General features: G+C 45.5%; 91 non-coding genes across 91 annotated transcripts; all 91 read right to left on the bottom strand.

The window, feature by feature from the left end:
• Positions 1-53: 53 nt before the first annotated feature.
• On the bottom strand, positions 54-125 carry Trnaa-ugc. Its single transcript has one exon. It is a non-coding gene; the product is annotated as a tRNA-Ala (tRNA).
• Positions 126-354: 229 nt separating this feature from the next.
• Trnaa-cgc lies at positions 355-426 on the bottom strand. Its single transcript has one exon. It is a non-coding gene; the product is annotated as a tRNA-Ala (tRNA).
• Positions 427-503: 77 nt separating this feature from the next.
• Trnaa-ugc lies at positions 504-575 on the bottom strand. Its single transcript has one exon. It is a non-coding gene; the product is annotated as a tRNA-Ala (tRNA).
• Positions 576-798: 223 nt separating this feature from the next.
• Trnaa-ugc lies at positions 799-870 on the bottom strand. The gene has a single exon. It is a non-coding gene; the product is annotated as a tRNA-Ala (tRNA).
• Positions 871-948: 78 nt separating this feature from the next.
• On the bottom strand, positions 949-1024 carry Trnaa-ugc. The gene has a single exon. It is a non-coding gene; the product is annotated as a tRNA-Ala (tRNA).
• A 222-nt stretch (positions 1025-1246) lies between these two features.
• Trnaa-cgc lies at positions 1247-1318 on the bottom strand. The gene has a single exon. It is a non-coding gene; the product is annotated as a tRNA-Ala (tRNA).
• A 77-nt stretch (positions 1319-1395) lies between these two features.
• Positions 1396-1467, bottom strand: Trnaa-ugc. The gene has a single exon. It is a non-coding gene; the product is annotated as a tRNA-Ala (tRNA).
• Positions 1468-1545: 78 nt separating this feature from the next.
• Positions 1546-1617, bottom strand: Trnaa-ugc. Its single transcript has one exon. It is a non-coding gene; the product is annotated as a tRNA-Ala (tRNA).
• Positions 1618-1695: 78 nt separating this feature from the next.
• Positions 1696-1767, bottom strand: Trnaa-cgc. Its single transcript has one exon. It is a non-coding gene; the product is annotated as a tRNA-Ala (tRNA).
• Positions 1768-1992: 225 nt separating this feature from the next.
• Trnaa-ugc lies at positions 1993-2064 on the bottom strand. The gene has a single exon. It is a non-coding gene; the product is annotated as a tRNA-Ala (tRNA).
• A 79-nt stretch (positions 2065-2143) lies between these two features.
• Positions 2144-2215, bottom strand: Trnaa-ugc. The gene has a single exon. It is a non-coding gene; the product is annotated as a tRNA-Ala (tRNA).
• A 78-nt stretch (positions 2216-2293) lies between these two features.
• Trnaa-cgc lies at positions 2294-2365 on the bottom strand. The gene has a single exon. It is a non-coding gene; the product is annotated as a tRNA-Ala (tRNA).
• A 225-nt stretch (positions 2366-2590) lies between these two features.
• Trnaa-ugc lies at positions 2591-2662 on the bottom strand. Its single transcript has one exon. It is a non-coding gene; the product is annotated as a tRNA-Ala (tRNA).
• A 78-nt stretch (positions 2663-2740) lies between these two features.
• Positions 2741-2812, bottom strand: Trnaa-cgc. Its single transcript has one exon. It is a non-coding gene; the product is annotated as a tRNA-Ala (tRNA).
• Positions 2813-2889: 77 nt separating this feature from the next.
• On the bottom strand, positions 2890-2959 carry Trnaa-ugc. The gene has a single exon. It is a non-coding gene; the product is annotated as a tRNA-Ala (tRNA).
• Positions 2960-3184: 225 nt separating this feature from the next.
• On the bottom strand, positions 3185-3256 carry Trnaa-cgc. Its single transcript has one exon. It is a non-coding gene; the product is annotated as a tRNA-Ala (tRNA).
• A 223-nt stretch (positions 3257-3479) lies between these two features.
• On the bottom strand, positions 3480-3549 carry Trnaa-ugc. Its single transcript has one exon. It is a non-coding gene; the product is annotated as a tRNA-Ala (tRNA).
• An 80-nt stretch (positions 3550-3629) lies between these two features.
• Positions 3630-3705, bottom strand: Trnaa-ugc. Its single transcript has one exon. It is a non-coding gene; the product is annotated as a tRNA-Ala (tRNA).
• Positions 3706-3779: 74 nt separating this feature from the next.
• On the bottom strand, positions 3780-3849 carry Trnaa-ugc. The gene has a single exon. It is a non-coding gene; the product is annotated as a tRNA-Ala (tRNA).
• Positions 3850-3928: 79 nt separating this feature from the next.
• Positions 3929-4000, bottom strand: Trnaa-cgc. The gene has a single exon. It is a non-coding gene; the product is annotated as a tRNA-Ala (tRNA).
• A 77-nt stretch (positions 4001-4077) lies between these two features.
• Positions 4078-4149, bottom strand: Trnaa-ugc. The gene has a single exon. It is a non-coding gene; the product is annotated as a tRNA-Ala (tRNA).
• Positions 4150-4227: 78 nt separating this feature from the next.
• Trnaa-ugc lies at positions 4228-4299 on the bottom strand. The gene has a single exon. It is a non-coding gene; the product is annotated as a tRNA-Ala (tRNA).
• Positions 4300-4377: 78 nt separating this feature from the next.
• Trnaa-cgc lies at positions 4378-4449 on the bottom strand. Its single transcript has one exon. It is a non-coding gene; the product is annotated as a tRNA-Ala (tRNA).
• Positions 4450-4674: 225 nt separating this feature from the next.
• Trnaa-ugc lies at positions 4675-4746 on the bottom strand. The gene has a single exon. It is a non-coding gene; the product is annotated as a tRNA-Ala (tRNA).
• A 78-nt stretch (positions 4747-4824) lies between these two features.
• Positions 4825-4896, bottom strand: Trnaa-cgc. Its single transcript has one exon. It is a non-coding gene; the product is annotated as a tRNA-Ala (tRNA).
• A 77-nt stretch (positions 4897-4973) lies between these two features.
• Trnaa-ugc lies at positions 4974-5045 on the bottom strand. The gene has a single exon. It is a non-coding gene; the product is annotated as a tRNA-Ala (tRNA).
• A 78-nt stretch (positions 5046-5123) lies between these two features.
• On the bottom strand, positions 5124-5195 carry Trnaa-cgc. Its single transcript has one exon. It is a non-coding gene; the product is annotated as a tRNA-Ala (tRNA).
• A 77-nt stretch (positions 5196-5272) lies between these two features.
• On the bottom strand, positions 5273-5343 carry Trnaa-ugc. Its single transcript has one exon. It is a non-coding gene; the product is annotated as a tRNA-Ala (tRNA).
• Positions 5344-5421: 78 nt separating this feature from the next.
• Positions 5422-5493, bottom strand: Trnaa-ugc. The gene has a single exon. It is a non-coding gene; the product is annotated as a tRNA-Ala (tRNA).
• Positions 5494-5571: 78 nt separating this feature from the next.
• Trnaa-cgc lies at positions 5572-5643 on the bottom strand. Its single transcript has one exon. It is a non-coding gene; the product is annotated as a tRNA-Ala (tRNA).
• A 74-nt stretch (positions 5644-5717) lies between these two features.
• Trnaa-ugc lies at positions 5718-5789 on the bottom strand. The gene has a single exon. It is a non-coding gene; the product is annotated as a tRNA-Ala (tRNA).
• A 78-nt stretch (positions 5790-5867) lies between these two features.
• On the bottom strand, positions 5868-5939 carry Trnaa-ugc. The gene has a single exon. It is a non-coding gene; the product is annotated as a tRNA-Ala (tRNA).
• A 78-nt stretch (positions 5940-6017) lies between these two features.
• Positions 6018-6089, bottom strand: Trnaa-cgc. The gene has a single exon. It is a non-coding gene; the product is annotated as a tRNA-Ala (tRNA).
• A 77-nt stretch (positions 6090-6166) lies between these two features.
• Positions 6167-6236, bottom strand: Trnaa-ugc. The gene has a single exon. It is a non-coding gene; the product is annotated as a tRNA-Ala (tRNA).
• A 225-nt stretch (positions 6237-6461) lies between these two features.
• Trnaa-cgc lies at positions 6462-6537 on the bottom strand. The gene has a single exon. It is a non-coding gene; the product is annotated as a tRNA-Ala (tRNA).
• Positions 6538-6611: 74 nt separating this feature from the next.
• Trnaa-ugc lies at positions 6612-6681 on the bottom strand. The gene has a single exon. It is a non-coding gene; the product is annotated as a tRNA-Ala (tRNA).
• A 230-nt stretch (positions 6682-6911) lies between these two features.
• On the bottom strand, positions 6912-6983 carry Trnaa-cgc. Its single transcript has one exon. It is a non-coding gene; the product is annotated as a tRNA-Ala (tRNA).
• A 77-nt stretch (positions 6984-7060) lies between these two features.
• Trnaa-ugc lies at positions 7061-7132 on the bottom strand. The gene has a single exon. It is a non-coding gene; the product is annotated as a tRNA-Ala (tRNA).
• Positions 7133-7210: 78 nt separating this feature from the next.
• Trnaa-ugc lies at positions 7211-7282 on the bottom strand. Its single transcript has one exon. It is a non-coding gene; the product is annotated as a tRNA-Ala (tRNA).
• A 78-nt stretch (positions 7283-7360) lies between these two features.
• Positions 7361-7432, bottom strand: Trnaa-cgc. Its single transcript has one exon. It is a non-coding gene; the product is annotated as a tRNA-Ala (tRNA).
• A 225-nt stretch (positions 7433-7657) lies between these two features.
• Positions 7658-7729, bottom strand: Trnaa-ugc. The gene has a single exon. It is a non-coding gene; the product is annotated as a tRNA-Ala (tRNA).
• A 78-nt stretch (positions 7730-7807) lies between these two features.
• On the bottom strand, positions 7808-7879 carry Trnaa-ugc. Its single transcript has one exon. It is a non-coding gene; the product is annotated as a tRNA-Ala (tRNA).
• Positions 7880-7957: 78 nt separating this feature from the next.
• Trnaa-cgc lies at positions 7958-8029 on the bottom strand. The gene has a single exon. It is a non-coding gene; the product is annotated as a tRNA-Ala (tRNA).
• A 77-nt stretch (positions 8030-8106) lies between these two features.
• Positions 8107-8178, bottom strand: Trnaa-cgc. Its single transcript has one exon. It is a non-coding gene; the product is annotated as a tRNA-Ala (tRNA).
• A 77-nt stretch (positions 8179-8255) lies between these two features.
• On the bottom strand, positions 8256-8327 carry Trnaa-ugc. Its single transcript has one exon. It is a non-coding gene; the product is annotated as a tRNA-Ala (tRNA).
• A 78-nt stretch (positions 8328-8405) lies between these two features.
• On the bottom strand, positions 8406-8477 carry Trnaa-cgc. Its single transcript has one exon. It is a non-coding gene; the product is annotated as a tRNA-Ala (tRNA).
• A 77-nt stretch (positions 8478-8554) lies between these two features.
• Positions 8555-8626, bottom strand: Trnaa-ugc. The gene has a single exon. It is a non-coding gene; the product is annotated as a tRNA-Ala (tRNA).
• Positions 8627-8704: 78 nt separating this feature from the next.
• Trnaa-cgc lies at positions 8705-8776 on the bottom strand. The gene has a single exon. It is a non-coding gene; the product is annotated as a tRNA-Ala (tRNA).
• A 74-nt stretch (positions 8777-8850) lies between these two features.
• Positions 8851-8926, bottom strand: Trnaa-ugc. The gene has a single exon. It is a non-coding gene; the product is annotated as a tRNA-Ala (tRNA).
• A 521-nt stretch (positions 8927-9447) lies between these two features.
• Trnaa-ugc lies at positions 9448-9519 on the bottom strand. Its single transcript has one exon. It is a non-coding gene; the product is annotated as a tRNA-Ala (tRNA).
• Positions 9520-9597: 78 nt separating this feature from the next.
• Positions 9598-9669, bottom strand: Trnaa-ugc. Its single transcript has one exon. It is a non-coding gene; the product is annotated as a tRNA-Ala (tRNA).
• Positions 9670-9747: 78 nt separating this feature from the next.
• Positions 9748-9819, bottom strand: Trnaa-cgc. Its single transcript has one exon. It is a non-coding gene; the product is annotated as a tRNA-Ala (tRNA).
• A 225-nt stretch (positions 9820-10044) lies between these two features.
• On the bottom strand, positions 10045-10116 carry Trnaa-ugc. Its single transcript has one exon. It is a non-coding gene; the product is annotated as a tRNA-Ala (tRNA).
• Positions 10117-10194: 78 nt separating this feature from the next.
• On the bottom strand, positions 10195-10266 carry Trnaa-ugc. Its single transcript has one exon. It is a non-coding gene; the product is annotated as a tRNA-Ala (tRNA).
• Positions 10267-10344: 78 nt separating this feature from the next.
• Positions 10345-10416, bottom strand: Trnaa-cgc. The gene has a single exon. It is a non-coding gene; the product is annotated as a tRNA-Ala (tRNA).
• A 77-nt stretch (positions 10417-10493) lies between these two features.
• Trnaa-cgc lies at positions 10494-10565 on the bottom strand. The gene has a single exon. It is a non-coding gene; the product is annotated as a tRNA-Ala (tRNA).
• A 77-nt stretch (positions 10566-10642) lies between these two features.
• Trnaa-ugc lies at positions 10643-10714 on the bottom strand. The gene has a single exon. It is a non-coding gene; the product is annotated as a tRNA-Ala (tRNA).
• A 78-nt stretch (positions 10715-10792) lies between these two features.
• Trnaa-cgc lies at positions 10793-10864 on the bottom strand. The gene has a single exon. It is a non-coding gene; the product is annotated as a tRNA-Ala (tRNA).
• Positions 10865-10938: 74 nt separating this feature from the next.
• Positions 10939-11010, bottom strand: Trnaa-ugc. The gene has a single exon. It is a non-coding gene; the product is annotated as a tRNA-Ala (tRNA).
• A 78-nt stretch (positions 11011-11088) lies between these two features.
• Trnaa-ugc lies at positions 11089-11160 on the bottom strand. Its single transcript has one exon. It is a non-coding gene; the product is annotated as a tRNA-Ala (tRNA).
• A 78-nt stretch (positions 11161-11238) lies between these two features.
• Positions 11239-11310, bottom strand: Trnaa-cgc. The gene has a single exon. It is a non-coding gene; the product is annotated as a tRNA-Ala (tRNA).
• Positions 11311-11885: 575 nt separating this feature from the next.
• Positions 11886-11955, bottom strand: Trnaa-ugc. The gene has a single exon. It is a non-coding gene; the product is annotated as a tRNA-Ala (tRNA).
• Positions 11956-12179: 224 nt separating this feature from the next.
• Positions 12180-12251, bottom strand: Trnag-acc. The gene has a single exon. It is a non-coding gene; the product is annotated as a tRNA-Ala (tRNA).
• Positions 12252-12625: 374 nt separating this feature from the next.
• Trnaa-agc lies at positions 12626-12697 on the bottom strand. The gene has a single exon. It is a non-coding gene; the product is annotated as a tRNA-Ala (tRNA).
• A 224-nt stretch (positions 12698-12921) lies between these two features.
• Positions 12922-12991, bottom strand: Trnaa-ugc. Its single transcript has one exon. It is a non-coding gene; the product is annotated as a tRNA-Ala (tRNA).
• A 230-nt stretch (positions 12992-13221) lies between these two features.
• Trnaa-cgc lies at positions 13222-13293 on the bottom strand. The gene has a single exon. It is a non-coding gene; the product is annotated as a tRNA-Ala (tRNA).
• Positions 13294-13370: 77 nt separating this feature from the next.
• Trnaa-ugc lies at positions 13371-13442 on the bottom strand. The gene has a single exon. It is a non-coding gene; the product is annotated as a tRNA-Ala (tRNA).
• A 78-nt stretch (positions 13443-13520) lies between these two features.
• Trnaa-ugc lies at positions 13521-13592 on the bottom strand. The gene has a single exon. It is a non-coding gene; the product is annotated as a tRNA-Ala (tRNA).
• A 225-nt stretch (positions 13593-13817) lies between these two features.
• On the bottom strand, positions 13818-13889 carry Trnaa-ugc. The gene has a single exon. It is a non-coding gene; the product is annotated as a tRNA-Ala (tRNA).
• A 228-nt stretch (positions 13890-14117) lies between these two features.
• On the bottom strand, positions 14118-14189 carry Trnaa-cgc. Its single transcript has one exon. It is a non-coding gene; the product is annotated as a tRNA-Ala (tRNA).
• Positions 14190-14263: 74 nt separating this feature from the next.
• On the bottom strand, positions 14264-14339 carry Trnaa-cgc. Its single transcript has one exon. It is a non-coding gene; the product is annotated as a tRNA-Ala (tRNA).
• A 224-nt stretch (positions 14340-14563) lies between these two features.
• Positions 14564-14636, bottom strand: Trnaa-ugc. The gene has a single exon. It is a non-coding gene; the product is annotated as a tRNA-Ala (tRNA).
• Positions 14637-15008: 372 nt separating this feature from the next.
• Positions 15009-15080, bottom strand: Trnaa-ugc. The gene has a single exon. It is a non-coding gene; the product is annotated as a tRNA-Ala (tRNA).
• A 73-nt stretch (positions 15081-15153) lies between these two features.
• Positions 15154-15225, bottom strand: Trnaa-cgc. Its single transcript has one exon. It is a non-coding gene; the product is annotated as a tRNA-Ala (tRNA).
• A 78-nt stretch (positions 15226-15303) lies between these two features.
• On the bottom strand, positions 15304-15375 carry Trnaa-ugc. The gene has a single exon. It is a non-coding gene; the product is annotated as a tRNA-Ala (tRNA).
• A 224-nt stretch (positions 15376-15599) lies between these two features.
• Positions 15600-15671, bottom strand: Trnaa-ugc. Its single transcript has one exon. It is a non-coding gene; the product is annotated as a tRNA-Ala (tRNA).
• Positions 15672-15746: 75 nt separating this feature from the next.
• Positions 15747-15822, bottom strand: Trnaa-ugc. The gene has a single exon. It is a non-coding gene; the product is annotated as a tRNA-Ala (tRNA).
• Positions 15823-16196: 374 nt separating this feature from the next.
• Positions 16197-16268, bottom strand: Trnaa-ugc. Its single transcript has one exon. It is a non-coding gene; the product is annotated as a tRNA-Ala (tRNA).
• Positions 16269-16497: 229 nt separating this feature from the next.
• On the bottom strand, positions 16498-16569 carry Trnaa-cgc. Its single transcript has one exon. It is a non-coding gene; the product is annotated as a tRNA-Ala (tRNA).
• Positions 16570-16646: 77 nt separating this feature from the next.
• On the bottom strand, positions 16647-16718 carry Trnaa-ugc. The gene has a single exon. It is a non-coding gene; the product is annotated as a tRNA-Ala (tRNA).
• A 74-nt stretch (positions 16719-16792) lies between these two features.
• Positions 16793-16864, bottom strand: Trnaa-cgc. The gene has a single exon. It is a non-coding gene; the product is annotated as a tRNA-Ala (tRNA).
• Positions 16865-16942: 78 nt separating this feature from the next.
• On the bottom strand, positions 16943-17014 carry Trnaa-ugc. Its single transcript has one exon. It is a non-coding gene; the product is annotated as a tRNA-Ala (tRNA).
• A 78-nt stretch (positions 17015-17092) lies between these two features.
• Trnaa-ugc lies at positions 17093-17164 on the bottom strand. The gene has a single exon. It is a non-coding gene; the product is annotated as a tRNA-Ala (tRNA).
• Positions 17165-17238: 74 nt separating this feature from the next.
• On the bottom strand, positions 17239-17310 carry Trnaa-cgc. Its single transcript has one exon. It is a non-coding gene; the product is annotated as a tRNA-Ala (tRNA).
• Positions 17311-17538: 228 nt separating this feature from the next.
• Positions 17539-17608, bottom strand: Trnaa-cgc. The gene has a single exon. It is a non-coding gene; the product is annotated as a tRNA-Ala (tRNA).
• Positions 17609-17689: 81 nt separating this feature from the next.
• Positions 17690-17761, bottom strand: Trnaa-cgc. Its single transcript has one exon. It is a non-coding gene; the product is annotated as a tRNA-Ala (tRNA).
• A 77-nt stretch (positions 17762-17838) lies between these two features.
• Positions 17839-17910, bottom strand: Trnaa-cgc. The gene has a single exon. It is a non-coding gene; the product is annotated as a tRNA-Ala (tRNA).
• A 224-nt stretch (positions 17911-18134) lies between these two features.
• Positions 18135-18206, bottom strand: Trnaa-ugc. The gene has a single exon. It is a non-coding gene; the product is annotated as a tRNA-Ala (tRNA).
• Positions 18207-18284: 78 nt separating this feature from the next.
• Positions 18285-18356, bottom strand: Trnaa-cgc. Its single transcript has one exon. It is a non-coding gene; the product is annotated as a tRNA-Ala (tRNA).
• Positions 18357-18430: 74 nt separating this feature from the next.
• Trnaa-ugc lies at positions 18431-18502 on the bottom strand. The gene has a single exon. It is a non-coding gene; the product is annotated as a tRNA-Ala (tRNA).
• Positions 18503-18580: 78 nt separating this feature from the next.
• Trnaa-cgc lies at positions 18581-18652 on the bottom strand. The gene has a single exon. It is a non-coding gene; the product is annotated as a tRNA-Ala (tRNA).
• Between the last annotated feature and the right edge of the window lie 10 nt (positions 18653-18662).

The following is an 18662-nucleotide window of genomic DNA, read 5'->3' as shown; positions in this document are numbered from 1 at the left end:
TCACCCTCAAGACTTGAATAATCCACATTTCCTTAAGGAAAAGAAGAAAATATTGGAGATGCGGGGGATCGAACCCCGGACCTTCCGCATGCAAAGCGGACGCTCTACCACTGAGCTACATCCCCTAATACACTTGCAAGTGAGTCATATCACCATAAAGGCTTGAAATGCCCATATTTCCTCTAGGGGAAAAAAGAAAATATTGGAGATGCGGGGGATCGAACCCCGGGCCTTCAGCAGGCGAAGAGGAGGCTCTACCACTGAGCTACATCCAAGAATACGCTTGCAGGTGTGTCATATCTCCCTCAAGACTTGAATAATCCACATTTCCTTTAGGGAAAGAAGAAAATATATTGGAGATACGGGGGATCGAACCCCGTGCCTTCCGCATGCGAAGAGGACGCTCTACCACTGAGCTACATCCCCCAATACGCTTGCAAGTGTGTCATATCACCCTCAAGACTTGAATAATCCACATTTCCTTAAGGGAAAGAAGAAAATTTTGGAGATGCAGGGGATCGAACCCCGGACCTTCCGCATGCAAAGCGGACGCTCTACCACTGAGCTACATCCCCTAATACACTTGCAAGTGTGTCATATTACCATCAAGACTTGAATAATCCAAATTTCCTTTAGGGAAAAAAATATTTGAGATGCGGGGAATCGAACACCGGTCCTTCCGCATGCAAAGCGGAAATTCTACCACTGAGCTACATCCCCCCATACACTTGCAAGTCTGTCATATCACCATCAAAACTTTAATAATCCACATTTCCTCTAGGTGAAAAAAGAACATATTGGAGATGCGGGGGATCGAACCCCGGACCTTCCGCATGCAAAGCGGACGCTCTACCACTGAGCTACATCCCCTAATACACTTGCAAGTGAGTCATATCACCATAAAGACTTGAAATGCCCATATTTCCTCTAGGAGAAAAAAGAAAATATTGGAGATGCGGGGGATCGAACCCCGGGCTTTCCGCATGCAAAGCGGACGGACATTCTACCACTGAGCTACATCCCCCAATACACTTGCAAGTCTGTCATATCACCATCAAAACTTTAATAATCCAAATTTTCTCTAGGGAAAAAAAAAATGGAGATGCGGGGGATCGAACCCCGGGCCTCCAGCATGCAAAGAGGACGCTCTACCACTGAGCTACATCCAACAATACGCTTGCAAGTGTGTCATATCGCCCTCAAGACTTGAATAATCCACATTTCTTTAAGGGAAAGAAGAAAATATTGGAGATGCGGGGGATCGAACCCCGGTCCTTCCGCATGCGAAGAGGACGCTCTACCACTGAGCTACATCCCCCAATACACTTGCAAGTGTGTCATATTACCCTCAAGACTTGAATAATCCACATTTCCTTAAGGGAAAGAAGAAAATATTGGAGATGCGGGGGATCGAACCCCGGACCTTCCGCATGCAAAGCGGAAACTCTACCACTGAGCTACATCCCCCCATACACTTGCAAGTCTGTCATATCACCATCATAACTTTAATAAACCACATTTCCTCTAGGTGAAAAAATAAAATATTGGAGATGCGGGGGATCGAACCCCGGACCTTCCGCATGCAAAGCGGACGCTCTACCACTGAGCTACATCCCCTGATACACTTACAAGTGAGTCATATCGTCATAAAGACTTAAAATGCCCATATTTCCTCTAAGGGAAAAAAGAAAATATTGGAGATGCGGGGGATCGGACCCCGGGCTTTCCGCATGCGAAGCGGACGCTCTACCACTGAGCTACATCCCCCAATACACTTGCAAGTGTGTCATATTACCATCAAGACTTGAATAATCCAAATTTCCTTTAGGGACAAAAAAATATTTGAGATGCGGGGAATCGAACACAGGTCCTTCCGCATGCAAAGCGGAAACTCTACCACTGAGCTACATCCCCCCATACACTTGCAAGTCTGTCATATCACCATCATAACTTTAATAAACCACATTTCCTCTAGGTGAAAAAATAAAATATTGGAGATGCGGGGGATCGAACCCCGGACCTTCCGCATGCAAAGCGGATGCTCTACCACTGAGCTACATCCCCAAATACACTTGCAAGTGAGTCATATCACCATCATAACTTTAATAAACCACATTTCCTCTAGGTAAAAAAAATAAAATATTGGAGATGCGGGGGATCGAACCCCGGACCTTCCGCATGCAAAGCGGACGCTCTACCACTGAGCTACATCCCCTGATACACTTACAAGTGAGTCATATTGTCATAAAGACTTAAAATGCCCATATTTCCTCTAAGGGAAAAAAGAAAATATTGGAGATGCGGGGGATCGGACCCCGGGCTTTCCGCATGCGAAGCGGACGCTTTACCACTGAGCTACATCCCCCAATACACTTGCAAGTGTGTCATATTACCATCAAGACTTGAATAATCCAAATTTCCTTTAGGGACAAAAAAATATTTGAGATGCGGGGAATCGAACACCGGTCCTTTCGCATGCAAAGCGGAAACTCTACCACTGAGCTACATCCCCCCATACACTTGCAAGTCTGTCATATCACCATCATAACTTTAATAAACCACATTTCCTCTAGGTGAAAAAATAAAATATTGGAGATGCGGGGGATCGAACCCCGGACATTCCGCATGCAAAGCGGATGCTCTACCACTGAGCTACATCCCCAAATACACTTGCAAGTGAGTCATATCACCATAAAGACTTGAAATGCCCATATTTCCTCTAGGGGAAAAAAGAAAATATTGGAGATGCGGGGGATCGAACCCCGGGCCTTCCGCATGCGAAGAGGACGCTCTACCACTGAGCTACATCCCCCAATACACTTGCAAGTGTGTCATATCACCCTCAAGACTTGAATAATCCACATTTCCTTAAGGGAAAGAAGAAAATATTGGAGATGCGGGGGATCGAACCCCGGACCTTCCGCATGCAAAGCGGACGCTCTACCACTGAGCTACATCCAATAATACACTTGCAAGTTTGTCAAATCACCCTCAAAAGTTTCATAATCCAAATTTCCTTTAGGGAAAAAAATATTTCAGATGCGGGGAATCGAACACCGGTCCTTCCGCATGCAAAGCGGAAACTCTACCACTGAGCTACATCCTTAAATACACTTGCAAGTCTGTCATAGCACCATCAAAACTTTAATAATCCACATTTCCTCTTAGGGAAAAAAGAAAATATTGGAGATGCGGGGGATCGAACCCCGGGCCTTCCGCATGCGAAGCGGACGCTCTACCACTGAGCTACATCCCCCTATACACTTGCAAGTGTGTCATAACACCATCAAGACTTGAATAATCCACACTTACTTAATGGAAAACAAATATTGGAGATGCGGAGGAACGAACCCCGGGCCTTCCGCATGCAAAGCGGACGGACATTCTACCACTGAGCTACATCCCCCAATACACTTGCAAGTCTGTCATATCACCATCAAAACTTTAATAATCCAAATTTTCTCTAGGGAAAAAAATAATGGAGATGCGGGGGATCGAACACCGGTCCTTCCGCATGCAAAGCGGAAACTCTACCACTGAGCTACATCCTTAAATACACTTGCAAGTCTGTCATAGCACCATCAAAACTTTAATAATCCACATTTCCTCTTAGGGAAAAAAGAAAATATTGGAGATGCGGGGGATCGAACCCCGGGCCTTCCGCATGCAAAGCGGACGGACATTCTACCACTGAGCTACATCCCCCAATACACTTGCAAGTCTGTCATATCACCATCAAAACTTTAATTTTCCAAATTTTCTCTAGGGAAAAAAATTAATGGAGATGCGGGGGATCGAACCCCGGGCCTTCAGCATGCAAAGAGGACGCTCTACCACTGAGCTACATCCAACAATACGCTTGCAAGTGTGTCATATCGCCCTCAAGACTTGAATAATCCACATTTCCTTAAGGGAAAGAAGAAAATATTGGAGATGCGGGGGATCGAACCCCGGTCCTTCCGCATGCGAAGAGGACGCTCTACCACTGAGCTACATCCCCCAATACACTTGCAAGTGTGTCATATCACCCTCAAGACTTGAATAATCCACATTTCCTTAAGGGAAAGAAGAAAATATTGGAGATGCGGGGGATCGAACCCCGGACCTTCCGCATGCAAAGCGGAAACTCTACCACTGAGCTACATCCCCCCATACACTTGCAAGTCTGTCATATCACCATCATAACTTTAATAAACCACATTTCCTCTAGGTGAAAAAATAAAATATTGGAGATGCGGGGGATCGAACCCCGGACCTTCCGCATGCAAAGCGGACGCTCTACCACTGAGCTACATCCCCTGATACACTTACAAGTGAGTCATGTCGTCATAAAGACTTAAAATGCCCATATTTCCTCTAAGGGAAAAAAGAAAATATTGGAGATGCGGGGGATCGGACCCCGGGCTTTCCGCATGCGAAGCGGACGCTCTACCACTGAGCTACATCCCCCAATACACTTGCAAGTGTGTCATATTACCATCAAGACTTGAATAATCCAAATTTCCTTTAGGGACAAAAAAATATTTGAGATGCGGGGAATCGAACACAGGTCCTTCCGCATGCAAAGCGGAAACTCTACCACTGAGCTACATCCCCCCATACACTTGCAAGTCTGTCATATCACCATCATAACTTTAATAAACCACACTTCCTCTAGGTGAAAAAATAAAATATTGGAGATGCGGGGGATCGAACCCCGGACTTTCCGCATGCAAAGCGGATGCTCTACCACTGAGCTACATCCCCAAATACACTTGCAAGTGAGTCATATCACCATAAAGACTTAAAATGCCCATATTTCCTCTAGGGGAAAAAAGAAAATATTGGAGATGCGGGGGATCGAACCCCGGGCCTTCCGCATGCGAAGAGGACGCTCTACCACTGAGCTACATCCCCCAATACACTTGCAAGTGTGTCGTATCACCCTCAAGACTTGAATAATCCACATTTCCTTAAGGGAAAGAAGAAAATATTGGAGATGCGGGGGATCGAACCCCGGACCTTCCGCATGCAAAGCGGACGCTCTACCACTGAGATACATCCCCTGATACACTTGCAAGTGTGTCATATCGCCATAAAGACTTAAAATGCCCATATTTCCTCTAGGGGAAAAAAGAAAATATTGGAGATGCGGGGGATCGAACCCCGGTCCTTCCGCATGCGAAGAGGACGCTCTACCACTGAGCTACATCCCCCAATACACTTGCAAGTGTGTCATATCACCCTCAAGACTTGAATAATCCACATTTCCTTAAGGGAAAGAAGAAAATATTGGAGATGCGGGGGATCGAACCCCGGACCTTCCGCATGCAAAGCAGAACTCTACCACTGAGCTACATCCCCCCATACACTTGCAAGTCTGTCATATCACCATCATAACTTTAATAATCCACATTTCCTCTAGGTGAAAAAATAAAATATTGGAGATGCGGGGGATCGAACCCCGGACCTTCCGCATGCAAAGCGGACGCTCTACCACGGAGCTACATCCCCTGATACACTTACAAGTGAGTCATATCGTCATAAAGACTTAAAATGCCCATATTTCCTCTAAGGGAAAAAAGAAAATATTGGAGATGCGGGGGATCGTACCCCGGGCTTTCCGCATGCGAAGCGGACGCTCTACCACTGAGCTACATCCCCCAATACACTTGCAAGTGTGTCATATTACCATCAAGACTTGAATAATCCAAATTTCTTTAGGGACAAAAAAATATTTGAGATGCGGGGAATCGAACACCGGTCCTTCCGCATGCAAAGCGGAAACTCTACCACTGAGCTACATCCCCCCATACACTTGCAAGTCTGTCATATCACCATCATAACTTTAATAAACCACATTTCCTCTAGGTGAAAAAATAAAATATTGGAGATGCGGGGGATCGAACCCCGGACCTTCCGCATGCAAAGCGGATGCTCTACCACTGAGCTACATCCCCAAATACACTTGCAAGTGAGTCATATCACCATAAAGACTTGAAATGCCCATATTTCCTCTAGGGGAAAAAAGAAAATATTGGAGATGCGGGGGATCGAACCCCGGGCCTTCCGCATGCGAAGAGGACGCTCTACCACTGAGCTACATCCCCCAATACACTTGCAAGTGTGTCATATCACCCTCAAGACTTGAATAATCCACATTTCCTTAAGGGAAAGAAGAAAATATTGGAGATGCGGGGGATCGAACCCCGGACCTTCCGCATGCAAAGCGGACGCTCTACCACTGAGCTACATCCAATAATACACTTGCAAGTTTGTCAAATCACCCTCAAAAGTTTCATAATCAAAATTTCCTTTAGGGAAAAAAATATTTCAGATGCGGGGAATCGAACACCGGTCCTTCCGCATGCAAAGCGGAAACTCTACCACTGAGCTACATCCTTAAATACACTTGCAAGTCTGTCATAGCACCATCAAAACTTTAATAATCCACATTTCCTCTTAGGGAAAAAAGAAAATATTGGAGATGCGGGGGATCGAACCCCGGGCCTTCCGCATGCGAAGCGGACGGACATTCTACCACTGAGCTACATCCCCCAATACACTTGCAAGTCTGTCATATCACCATCAAAACTTTAATAATCCAAATTTTCTCTAGGGAAAAAAAATAATGGAGATGCGGGGGATCGAACCCCGGGCCTTCAGCATGCAAAGAGGACGCTCTACCACTGAGCTACATCCAACAATACGCTTGCAAGTGTGTCATATCGCCCTCAAGACTTGAATAATCCACATTTCCTTTAGGGAAAGAAGAAAATATATTTGAGATGCGGGGGATGGAATCCCGTGCCTTCCGCATGCGAAGAAGACGCTCTACCACTGAGCTACATCCCCCAATACGCTTGCAAGTGTGTCATATCACCCTCAAGACTTGAATAATCCACATTTCCTTAAGGGAAAGAAGAAAATATTGGAGATGCGGGGGATCGAACCCCGGTCCTTCCGCATGCGAAGAGGACGCTCTACCACTGAGCTACATCCCCCAATACACTTGCAAGTGTGTCATATCACCCTCAAGACTTGAATAATCCACATTTCCTTAAGGGAAAGAAGAAAATATTGGAGATGCGGGGGATCGAACCCCGGACCTTCCGCATGCAAAGCGGAAACTCTACCACTGAGCTACATCCCCCCATACACTTGCAAGTCTGTCATATCACCATCATAACTTTAATAAACCACATTTCCTCTAGGTGAAAAAATAAAATATTGGAGATGCGGGGGATCGAACCCCGGACCTTCCGCATGCAAAGCGGACGCTCTACCACTGAGCTACATCCCCTGATACACTTACAAGTGAGTCATATCGTCATAAAGACTTAAAATGCCCATATTTCCTCTAAGGGAAAAAAGAAAATATTGGAGATGCGGGGGATCGGACCCCGGGCTTTCCGCATGCGAAGCGGACGCTCTACCACTGAGCTACATCCCCCAATACACTTGCAAGTGTGTCATATTACCATCAAGACTTGAATAATCCAAATTTCCTTTAGGGACAAAAAAATATTTGAGATGCGGGGAATCGAACACAGGTCCTTCCGCATGCAAAGCGGAAACTCTACCACTGAGCTACATCCCCCCATACACTTGCAAGTCTGTCATATCACCATCATAACTTTAATAAACCACATTTCCTCTAGGTGAAAAAATAAAATATTGGAGATGCGGGGGATCGAACCCCGGACCTTCCGCATGCAAAGCGGATGCTCTACCACTGAGCTACATCCCCAAATACACTTGCAAGTGAGTCATATCACCATCATAACTTTAATAAACCACATTTCCTCTAGGTGAAAAAATAAAATATTGGAGATGCGGGGGATCGAACCCCGGACCTTCCGCATGCAAAGCGGACGCTCTACCACTGAGCTACATCCCCTGATACACTTACAAGTGAGTCATATCGTCATAAAGACTTAAAATGCCCATATTTCCTCTAAGGGAAAAAAGAAAATATTGGAGATGCGGGGGATCGGACCCCGGGCTTTCCGCATGCGAAGCGGACGCTCTACCACTGAGCTACATCCCCCAATACGCTTGCAAGTGTGTCATATCACCCTCAAGACTTGAATAATCCACATTTCCTTAAGGGAAAGAAGAAAATATTGGAGATGCGGGGGATCGAACCCCGGTCCTTCCGCATGCGAAGAGGACGCTCTACCACTGAGCTACATCCCCCAATACACTTGCAAGTGTGTCATATCACCCTCAAGACTTGAATAATCCACATTTCCTTAAGGGAAAGAAGAAAATATTGGAGATGCGGGGGATCGAACCCCGGATTTTCCGCATGCAAAGCGGACGCTTTACCACTGAGCTACATCCCCGAATACACTTGCAAGTGAGTCATATCACCATAAAGACTTGAAATGCCCATATTTCCTCTAGGAGAAAAAAGAAAATATTGGAGATGCGGGGGATCGAACCCCGGGCCTTCCGCATGCGAAGAGGACGCTCTACCACTGAGCTACATCCCCCAATACACTTGCAAGTGTGTCATATCACCCTCAAGACTTGAATAATCCACATTTCCTTAAGGGAAAGAAGAAAATATTGGAGATGCGGGGGATCGAACCCCGGACCTTCCGCATGCAAAGCGGACGCTCTACCACTGAGCTACCTCCCCTGATACACTTGCAAGTCTGTCATAGCACCATCAAAACTTTAATAATCCACATTTCCTCTTAGGGAAAAAAGAAAATATTGGAGATGCGGGGGATCGAACCCCGGGCCTTCCGCATGCGAAGCGGACGCTCTACCACTGAGCTACATCCCCCAATACACTTGCAAGTGTGTCATAACATCATCAAGACTTGAATAATCCACACTTATTAAATGGAAAACAAATATTGGAGATGCGGGGGAACGAACCCCGGGCCTTCCGCATGCAAAGCGGACGGAAGTTCTACCACTGAGCTACATCCCCAATACACTTGCAAGTCTGTCTTATCATCACCATCAAAACTTTAATAATCCAAATTTTCTCTAGGGAAAAAAAATAATGGAGATGCGGGGGATCGATCTTCGGGCCTTCAGCATGCAAAGAGGACGCTCTACCACTGAGCTACATCCAACAATACGCTTGCAAGTGTGTCATATCGCCATGAAGACTTGAATAATCCACATTTCCTTTAGGGAAAGAAGAAAATATATTGGAGATGCGAGGTTCGAACCCCGGGCATTCCGCATGCAAAGCGGACGTTCTACCACTGAGCTACATCCCCCAATACACTTGCAACTGTGTCATAACACCATCAAGACTTGAATATGCCACATTTACTTAATGGAAAACAAATATTGGAGATGCGGGGGAACGAACCCGGGCCTTCGGCATGCAAAGCGGACGGACGCTCTACCACTGAGATACATCCCCCAATACACTTGCAAGTGTGTCATATCACCATCAAAACTTTGATAATCCAAATTTTCTATAGGGAAAAAAAATACCGGAGATGCGTGGGATCGAACCCCGGACCTTCCGCATGCAAAGCGGACGCTCTACCTCTGAGCTACATCCCCTGATACACTTACAAGTGAGTCATATCGTCATAAAGACTTAAAATGCCCATATTTCCTCTAAGGGAAAAAAGAAAATATTGGAGATGCGGGGGATCGGACCCCGGACCTTCCGCATGCAAAGCGGACGCTCTACCACTGAGCTACATCCCCTGATACACTTACAAGTGAGTCATATCGTCATAAAGACTTAAAATGCCCATATTTCTTCTAAGGGAAAAAAGAAAATATTGGAGATGCGGGGGATCGGACCCCGGGCTTTCCGCATGCGAAGCGGACGCTCTACCACTGAGCTACATCCCCCAATACACTTGCAAGTGTGTCATATTACCATCAAGACTTGAATAATCCAAATTTCCTTTAGGGACAAAAAAATATTTGAGATGCGGGGAATCGAACACAGGTCCTTCCGCATGCAAAGCGGAAACTCTACCACTGAGCTACATCCCCCCATACACTTGCAAGTCTGTCATATCACCATCATAACTTTAATAAACCACATTTCCTCTAGGTGAAAAAATAAAATATTGGAGATGCGGGGGATCGAACCCCGGACCTTCCGCATGCAAAGCGGATGCTCTACCACTGAGCTACATCCCCAAATACACTTGCAAGTGAGTCATATCACCATCATAACTTTAATAAACCACATTTCCTCTAGGTGAAAAAATAAAATATTGGAGATGCGGGGGATCGAACCCCGGACCTTCCGCATGCAAAGCGGACGTTCTACCACTGAGCTACATCCCCTGATACACTTACAAGTGAGTCATATCGTCATAAAGACTTAAAATGCCCATATTTCCTCTAAGGGAAAAAAGAAAATATTGGAGATGCGGGGGATCGGACCCCGGGCTTTCCGCATGCGAAGCGGACGCTCTACCACTGAGCTACATCCCCCAATACGCTTGCAAGTGTGTCATATCACCCTCAAGACTTGAATAATCCACATTTCCTTAAGGGAAAGAAGAAAATATTGGAGATGCGGGGGATCGAACCCCGGTCCTTCCGCATGCGAAGAGGACGCTCTACCACTGAGCTACATCCCCCAATACACTTGCAAGTGTGTCATATCACCCTCAAGACTTGAATAATCCACATTTCCTTAAGGGAAAGAAGAAAATATTGGAGATGCGGGGGATCGAACCCCGGACCTTCCGCATGCAAAGCGGACGCTCTACCACTGAGCTACATCCCCGAATACACTTGCAAGTGAGTCATATCACCATAAAGACTTGAAATGCCCATATTTCCTCTAGGAGAAAAAAGAAAATATTGGAGATGCGGGGGATCGAACCCCGGGCCTTCCGCATGCGAAGAGGACGCTCTACCACTGAGCTACATCCCCCAATACACTTGCAAGTGTGTCATATTACCATCAAGACTTGAATTATCCAAATTTCCTTTAGTGAAAAAAAATATTTGAGATGCGGGGAATCGAACACCGGTCCTTCCGCATGCAAAGCAGAAACTCTACCACTGAGCTACATCCCCCCATACACTTGCAAGTCTGTCATATCACCATCATAACTTTAATAATCCACATTTCCTCTAGGTGAAAAAATAAAATATTGGAGATGCGGGGGATCGAACCCCGGGCCTTCCGCATGCAAAGCGGACGCTCTACCACTGAGCTACATCCCCTAATACACTTGCAAATGAGTCATATCACCATAAAGACTTGAAATGCCCATATTTCCTCTAGGGAAAAAAAGAAAATATTGGAGATGCGGGGGATCGAACCCCGGGCTTTCCGCATGCGAAGCGGACGCTCTACCACTGAGCTACATCCCCCAATACACTTGCAAGTGTGTCATATTACCATCAAGACTTGAATAATCCAAATTTCCTTTAGGGAAAAAAAATATTTCAGATGCGGGGAATCGAACAGCGGTCCTTCCGCATGCAAAGCGGAAACTCTACCACTGAGCTAAATCCCCAAATACACTAATAATAATAATAATAATAATAATCTTTATTGCCTTAGATAAATCAACATGTCTAAGTTTACAAAATGTAGGAGAAACCGATTATAAGTAAATGCGCTACATCAATTATATGTCAGTATATTTAAAGACAAGCCTATTGACAAAAGTATTTTTGAATCGCTCTGAGTGAACCCTAGGATAAATCACATTTCTTTTTCTGAGGTTGTATTTTTGGTCTTTTTTCTTAGGCAGGATTTTGCTCAGAGGATATTCAGGTTGATCTAAGCGAGTACGATAAATCTTCTTATCTGCCTCCTCTAGAAATTTACGGATGTTTACAATGTTTGAAATGTATTTCCTTTTAAAGCATCTCTCTAGTCTGTCATAGCACCATCAAAACTTTAATAATCCACATTTCCTCTAGGGGAAAAAAGAAAATATTGGAGATGCGGGGGATTGAACCCCGGGCCTTCCGCATGCAAAGCGGACGCGCTACCACTGAGCTACATCCAAAAATACACTTGCAAGTTTGTCAAATCACCCTCAAAAGTTTCATAATCCAAATTTCCTTTAGGGAAAAAATATTTCAGATGCGGGGAATCGAACACCGGTCCTTCCGCATGCAAAGCGGAAACTCTACCACTGAGCTACATCCTTAAATACACTTGCAAGTCTGTCATAGCACCATCAAAACTTTAATAATCCACATTTCCTCTTAGGGAAAAAAGAAAATATTGGAGATGCGGGGGATCAAACCCCGGGCCTTCCGCATGCGAAGCGGACGCTCTACCGCTGAGCTACATCCCCCTATACACTTGCTAGTGTGTCATAACACCATCAAGACTTGAATAATCCACACTTACTTAATGGAAAACAAATATTGGAGATGCGGGGGAACGAACCCCGGGCCTTGCGCATGCAAAGCGGACGGACATTCTACCACTGAGCTACATCCCCCAATACACTTGCAAGTCTGTCATATCACCATCATAACTTTAATAATCCAAATTTTCTCTAGGGAAAAAAAATAATGGAGATGCGGGGGATCGAACACCGGTCCTTCCGCATGCAAAGCGGAAACTCTACCACTGAGCTACATCTTTAAATACACTTGCAAGTCTGTCACAGCACCATCAAAACTTTAATAATCCACATTTCCTCTTAGGGAAAAAAGAAAATATTGGAGATGCGGGGGATCGAACCCCGGGCCTTCCGCATGCTAAGCGGACGCTCTACCACTGAGCTACATCCCCCTATACACTTGCAAGTGTGTCATAACACCATCAAGACTTGAATAATCCACACTTACTTAATGGAAAACAAATATTGGAGATGCGGGGGAACGAACCCTGGGCCTTCCGCATGCAAAGCGGACGGACATTCTACCACTGAGCTACATCCCCCAATACACTTGCAAGTCTGTCATATCACCATCAAAACTTTAATAATCCAAATTTTCTCTAGGGAAAAAAAATAATGGAGATGCGGGGGATCGAACCCCGGGCCTTCAGCATGCAAAGAGGACGCTCTACCACTGAGCTACATCCAACAATACGCTTGCAAGTGTGTCATATCGCCCTCAAGACTTGAATAATCCACATTTCCTTTAGGGAAAGAAGAAAATATATTTGAGATGCGGGGGATGGAATCCCGTGCCTTCCGCATGCGAAGAGGACGCTCTACCACTGAGCTACATCCCCCAATACGCTTGCAAGTGTGTCATATCACCCTCAAGACTTGAATAATCCACATTTCCTTAAGGGAAAGAAGAAAATATTGGAGATGCGGGGGATCGAACCCCGGTCCTTCCGCATGCGAAGAGGACGCTCTACCACTGAGCTACATCCCCCAATACACTTGCAAGTGTGTCATATCACCCTCAAGACTTGAATAATCCACATTTCCTTAAGGGAAAGAAGAAAATATCGGAGATGCGGGGGATCGAACCCTGGACCTTCCGCATGCAAAGCGGACGCTCTACCACTGAGCTACATCCCCTGATACACTTACAAGTGAGTCATATCGTCATAAAGACTTGAAATGCCCATATTTCCTCTAAGGGAAAAAAGAAAATATTGGAGATGCGGGGGATCGGACCCCGGGCTTTCCGCATGCGAAGCGGACGCTCTACCACTGAGCTACATCCCCCAATACACTTGCAAGTGTGTCATATTACCATCAAGACTTGAATAATCCAAATTTCCTTTAGGGACAAAAAAATATTTGAGATGCGGGGAATCGAACACAGGTCCTTCCGCATGCAAAGCGGAAACTCTACCACTGAGCTACATCCCCCCATACACTTGCAAGTCTGTCATATCACCATCACAACTTTAATAAACCACATTTCCTCTAGGTGAAAAAATAAAATATTGGAGATGCGGGGGATCGAACCCCGGACCTTCCGCATGCAAAGCGGATGCTCTACCACTGAGCTACATCCCCAAATACACTTGCAAGTGAGTCATATCGCCCTCAAGACTTGAATAATCCACATTTCCTTTAGGGAAAGAAGAAAATATATTTGAGATGCGGGGGATGGAATCCCGTGCCTTCCGCATGCGAAGAGGACGCTCTACCACTGAGCTACATCCCCCAATACGCTTGCAAGTGTGTCATATCACCCTCAAGACTTGAATAATCCACATTTCCTTAAGGGAAAGAAGAAAATATTGGAGATGCGGGGGATCGAACCCCGGTCCTTCCGCATGCGAAGTTGACGCTCTACCACTGAGCTAAATCCCCAAATACACTTGCAAGTGTGTCATAACACCATCAAGACTTGAATAATCCACACTTACTTAATGGAAAAAAAATATTGGAGATGCGGGGGAACGAACCCCGGGCCTTCCGCATGCAAAGCGGACGGACGTTCTACCAGTGAACTACATCCCCCAATACACTTGCAAGTCTGTCATATCACCATCAAAACTTTAATAATCCAAATTTTCTCTAGGGAAAAAAAATAATGGAGATGGGGGGGATCGAACCCCGGGCCTTCAGCATGCAAAGAGGACGCTCTACCACTGAGCTACATCCAACAATACGCTTGCAAGTGTGTCATATCGGCCTCAAGACTTGAATAATCCACATTTCCTTTAGGGAAAGAAGAAAATATATTTGAGATGCGGGGGATCGAACCCCGGTCCTTCCGCATGCGAAGAGGACGCTCTACCACTGAGCTACATCCAACAATACGCTTGCAAGTGTGTCATATCGCCCTAAAGACTTGAATAATCCACATTTCCTTTAGGGAAAAAAGAAAATATATTGGAGATGCGAGGTTCGAACCCCGGGCATTCCGCAAGCAAAGCGGACGTTCTACCACTGAGCTACATCCGCTAATACACTTGCAACTGTGTCATATCACCATCAAGACTTGAATATGCCACATTTACTTAATGGAAAACAAACATTGGAGATGCGGGGGAACGAACCCGGGCCTCCGCATGCAAAGCGGACGGACGCTCTACCACTGAGATACATCCCCCAATACACTTGCAAGTGTGTCATATCACCATCAAAACTTTGATAATCCAAATTTTCTATAGGGAAAAAAAATACCGGAGATGCGGGGGATCGAACCCCGGACCTTCCGCATGCAAAGCGGACGCTCTACCTCTGAGCTACATCCCCCAATACACTTGCAAGTGTGTCATAACACCATCAAGACTTGAATAATCCAAATTTTCTCTAGGGAAAAAAATAATGGAGATGCGGGGGATCGAACCCCGGACCTTCCGCATGCAAAGCGGACGCTCTACCACTAAGCTACATCCCCTAATACACTTGCAAGTGAGTCATATCACCATAAAGACTTGAAATGCCCATATTTCCTCTAGGGAAAAAAAGAAAATATTGGAGATGCGGGGGATCGAACCCCGGGCTTTCCGCATGCGAAGCGGACGCTCTACCACTGAGCTACATCCCCCAATACACTTGCAAGTGTGTCATATTACCATCAAGACTTGAATAATCCAAATTTCCTTTAGGGAAAAAAAATATTTCAGATGCGGGGAATCGAACACCGGTCCTTCCGCATGCAAAGCGGAAACTCTACCACTGAGCTAAATCCCCAAATACACTTGCTAGTCTGTCATAGCACCATCAAAACTTTAATAATCCACATTTCCTCTAGGGGAAAAAATAAAATATTGGAGATGCGGGGGATTGAACCCCGGGCCTTCCGCATGCAAAGCGGACGCGCTACCACTAAGCTACATCCCCCTATACACTTGCAAGTGTGTCATAACACCATCAAGACTTAAAATAATCCACACTTACTTAATGGAAAACAAATATTGGAGATGCGGGGGAACGAACCCCGGGCCTTCCGCATGCAAAGCGGACGGACGTTCTACCACTGAGCTACATCCCCCAATACACTTGCAAGTCTGTCATATCACCATCAAAACTTTAATAATCCAAATTTTCTCTAGGGAAAAAAAATAATGGAGATGCGGGGGATCGAACCTTGGGCGTTCAGCATGCAAAGAGGACGCTCTACCACTGAGCTACATCCAACAATACGCTTGCAAGTGTGTCATATCGCCCTCAAGACTTGAATAATCCACATTTACTTTAGGGAAAGAAGAAAATATATTCGAGATGCTGGGGATCGAACCCCGTGCCTTCCGCATGCGAAGAGGACGCTCTAACACTGAGCTACATCCCCCAATACGCTTGCAAGTGTGTCATATCACCCTCAAGACTTGAATAATCCACATTTCCTTAAGGGAAAGAAGAAAATATTGGAGATGCGGGGGATCGAACCCCAGACCTTCCGCATGCAAAGCGGAAGCTCTACCACTGAGCTACATCCCCAAATACACTTGCAAGTGAGTCATATCACCATAAAGACTTGAAATGCCCATATTTCCTCTAGGGGAAAAAAGAAAATATTGGAGATGCTGGGGATCGAACCCCGAACCTTTAGCATGCGAAGAGGACGCTCTACCACTGAGCTACATCCAACAATACTCTTGCAGGTGTGACATATCGCCCTCAAGACTTGAATAATCCACATTTCCTTTAGGGAAAGAAAAAAATATATTGGAGATACGGGGGATCGAACCCCGTGCCTTCCGCATGCGAAGAGGACGCTCTACCACTGAGCTACATCCCCCAATACACTTGCAATTGTGTCATATCACACTCAAGACTTGTATAATCCACATTTCCTTAAGGGAAAGAAGAAAGTATTTGAGATGCGGGGGATCGAACCCCGGACCTTCCGCATGCAAAGCGGACGCTCTACCACTGAGCTACATCCCCTATTACACTTCCAAGTGTGTCATATTACCATCAAGACTTGAATAATCCAAATTTCCTTTAGGGAAAAAAAATATTTGAGATGCGGGGAATCGAACACCGGTCCTTCCGCGTGCAAAGCGGAAACTCTACCACTGAGCTACATCCCCCCATACACTTGCAAGTCTGTCATATCACCATCAAAACTTTAATAATCCACATTTCCTCTAGGTGAAAAAAGAAAATATTGGAGATGCGGGGGATCGAACCCTGGACCTTCCGCATGCAAAGCGGACGCTCTACCACTGAGCTACATCCCCTAATACACTTGCAAGTGAGTCATATCACCATAAAGACTTGAAATGCCCATATGTCCTCTAGGAGAAAAAAGAAAATATTGGAGATGCGGGGGATCGAACCCCGGGCTTTCCTCATGCGAAGCGGAAGCTCTACCACTGAGCAACATCCCCCAATACACTTGCAAGTGTGTCATATTACCATCAAGACTTGAATTATCCAAATTTCCTTTAGTGAAAAAAAATATTTGAGATGCGGGGAATCGAACACCGGTCCTTCCGCATGCAAAGCAGAAACTCTACCACTGAGCTACATCCCCCCATACACTTGCAAGTCTGTCATATCACCATCATAACTTTAATAATCCACATTTCCTCTAGGTGAAAAAATAAAATATTGGAGATGCGGGGGATCTAAAAACGGACCTTCCGCATGCAAAGCGGACGCTCTACCACTGAGCTACATCCCCAAATACATTTGCAAGTGAGTCATATCACCATAAAGACTTGAAATGCCCATATTTCCTCTAGGTGAAAAAAGAAAATATTGGAGATGCGGGGGATCGAACCCCGGTCCTTCAGCATGCGAAGAGGACGCTCTACCACTGAGCTACATCCAACAATACTCTTGCAGGTGTGTCATATCGCCCTCAAGACTTGAATAATCCACATTTCCTTTAGGGAAAGAAAAAAATATATTGGAGATACGGGGGATCGAACCCCGTGCCTTCCGCATGCGAAGAGGACGCTCTACCACTGAGCTACATCCCCCAATACACTTGCAATTGTGTCATATTACACTCAAGACTTGAATAATCCACATTTCCTTAAGGGAAAGAAGAAAGTATTGGAGATGCGGGGGATCGAACCCCGGACCTTCCGCATGCAAAGCGGACGCTCTACCACTGAGCTACATCCCCTAATACACTTGCAAGTGTGTCATATTACCATCAAGACTTAAATAATCCAAATTTCCTTTAGGGAAAAAAATATTTGAGATGCGGGGAATCGAACACCGGTCCTTCCGCATGCAAAGCGGAAACTCTACCACTGAGCTAAATCCCCCCCATACACTTGCAAGTCTGTCATATCACCATCAAAACTTTAATAATCCACATTTCCTCTAGGTAAAAAAAGAAAATATTGGAGATGCGGGGGATCGAACCCCGGACCTTCCGCATGCAAAGCGGACGCTCTACCACTGAGCTACATCCCCTAATACACTTGCAAGTGAGTCATATCACCATAAAGACTTGAAATGCCCATATTTCCTCTAGGAGAAAAAAGAAAATGTTGGAGATGCGGGGGATCGAACCCAGGGCTTTCCGCATGCGAAGCGGAAGCTCTACCACTGAGCTACATCCCCCAATACACTTGCAAGTGTGTCATATTAACATCAAGATTTGAATTATCCAAATTTCCTTTAGTGAAAAAAAATATTTGAGATGCGGGGAATCGAACACAGGTCCTTCTGCATGCAAAGCAGAAACTCTACCACTGAGCTACATCCCCCCATACACTTGCAAGTCTGTCATATCACCATCATAACTTTAATAATCCACATTTCCTCTAGGTGAAAAAATAAAATATTGGAGATGCGGGGAATCGAACCCCGGACCTTCCGCATGCAAAGCGGACGCTCTACCACTGAGCTACATCCCCAAATACACTT

This window comes from Nematostella vectensis, chromosome 7, assembly GCF_932526225.1.
Source record: "Nematostella vectensis chromosome 7, jaNemVect1.1, whole genome shotgun sequence".
NCBI classification, from domain to species: Eukaryota; Metazoa; Cnidaria; class Anthozoa; order Actiniaria; family Edwardsiidae; genus Nematostella; species Nematostella vectensis.
Note: the sequence above shows the minus strand (reverse complement) of the source record. Positions and strands in the feature narration are given on the sequence as shown.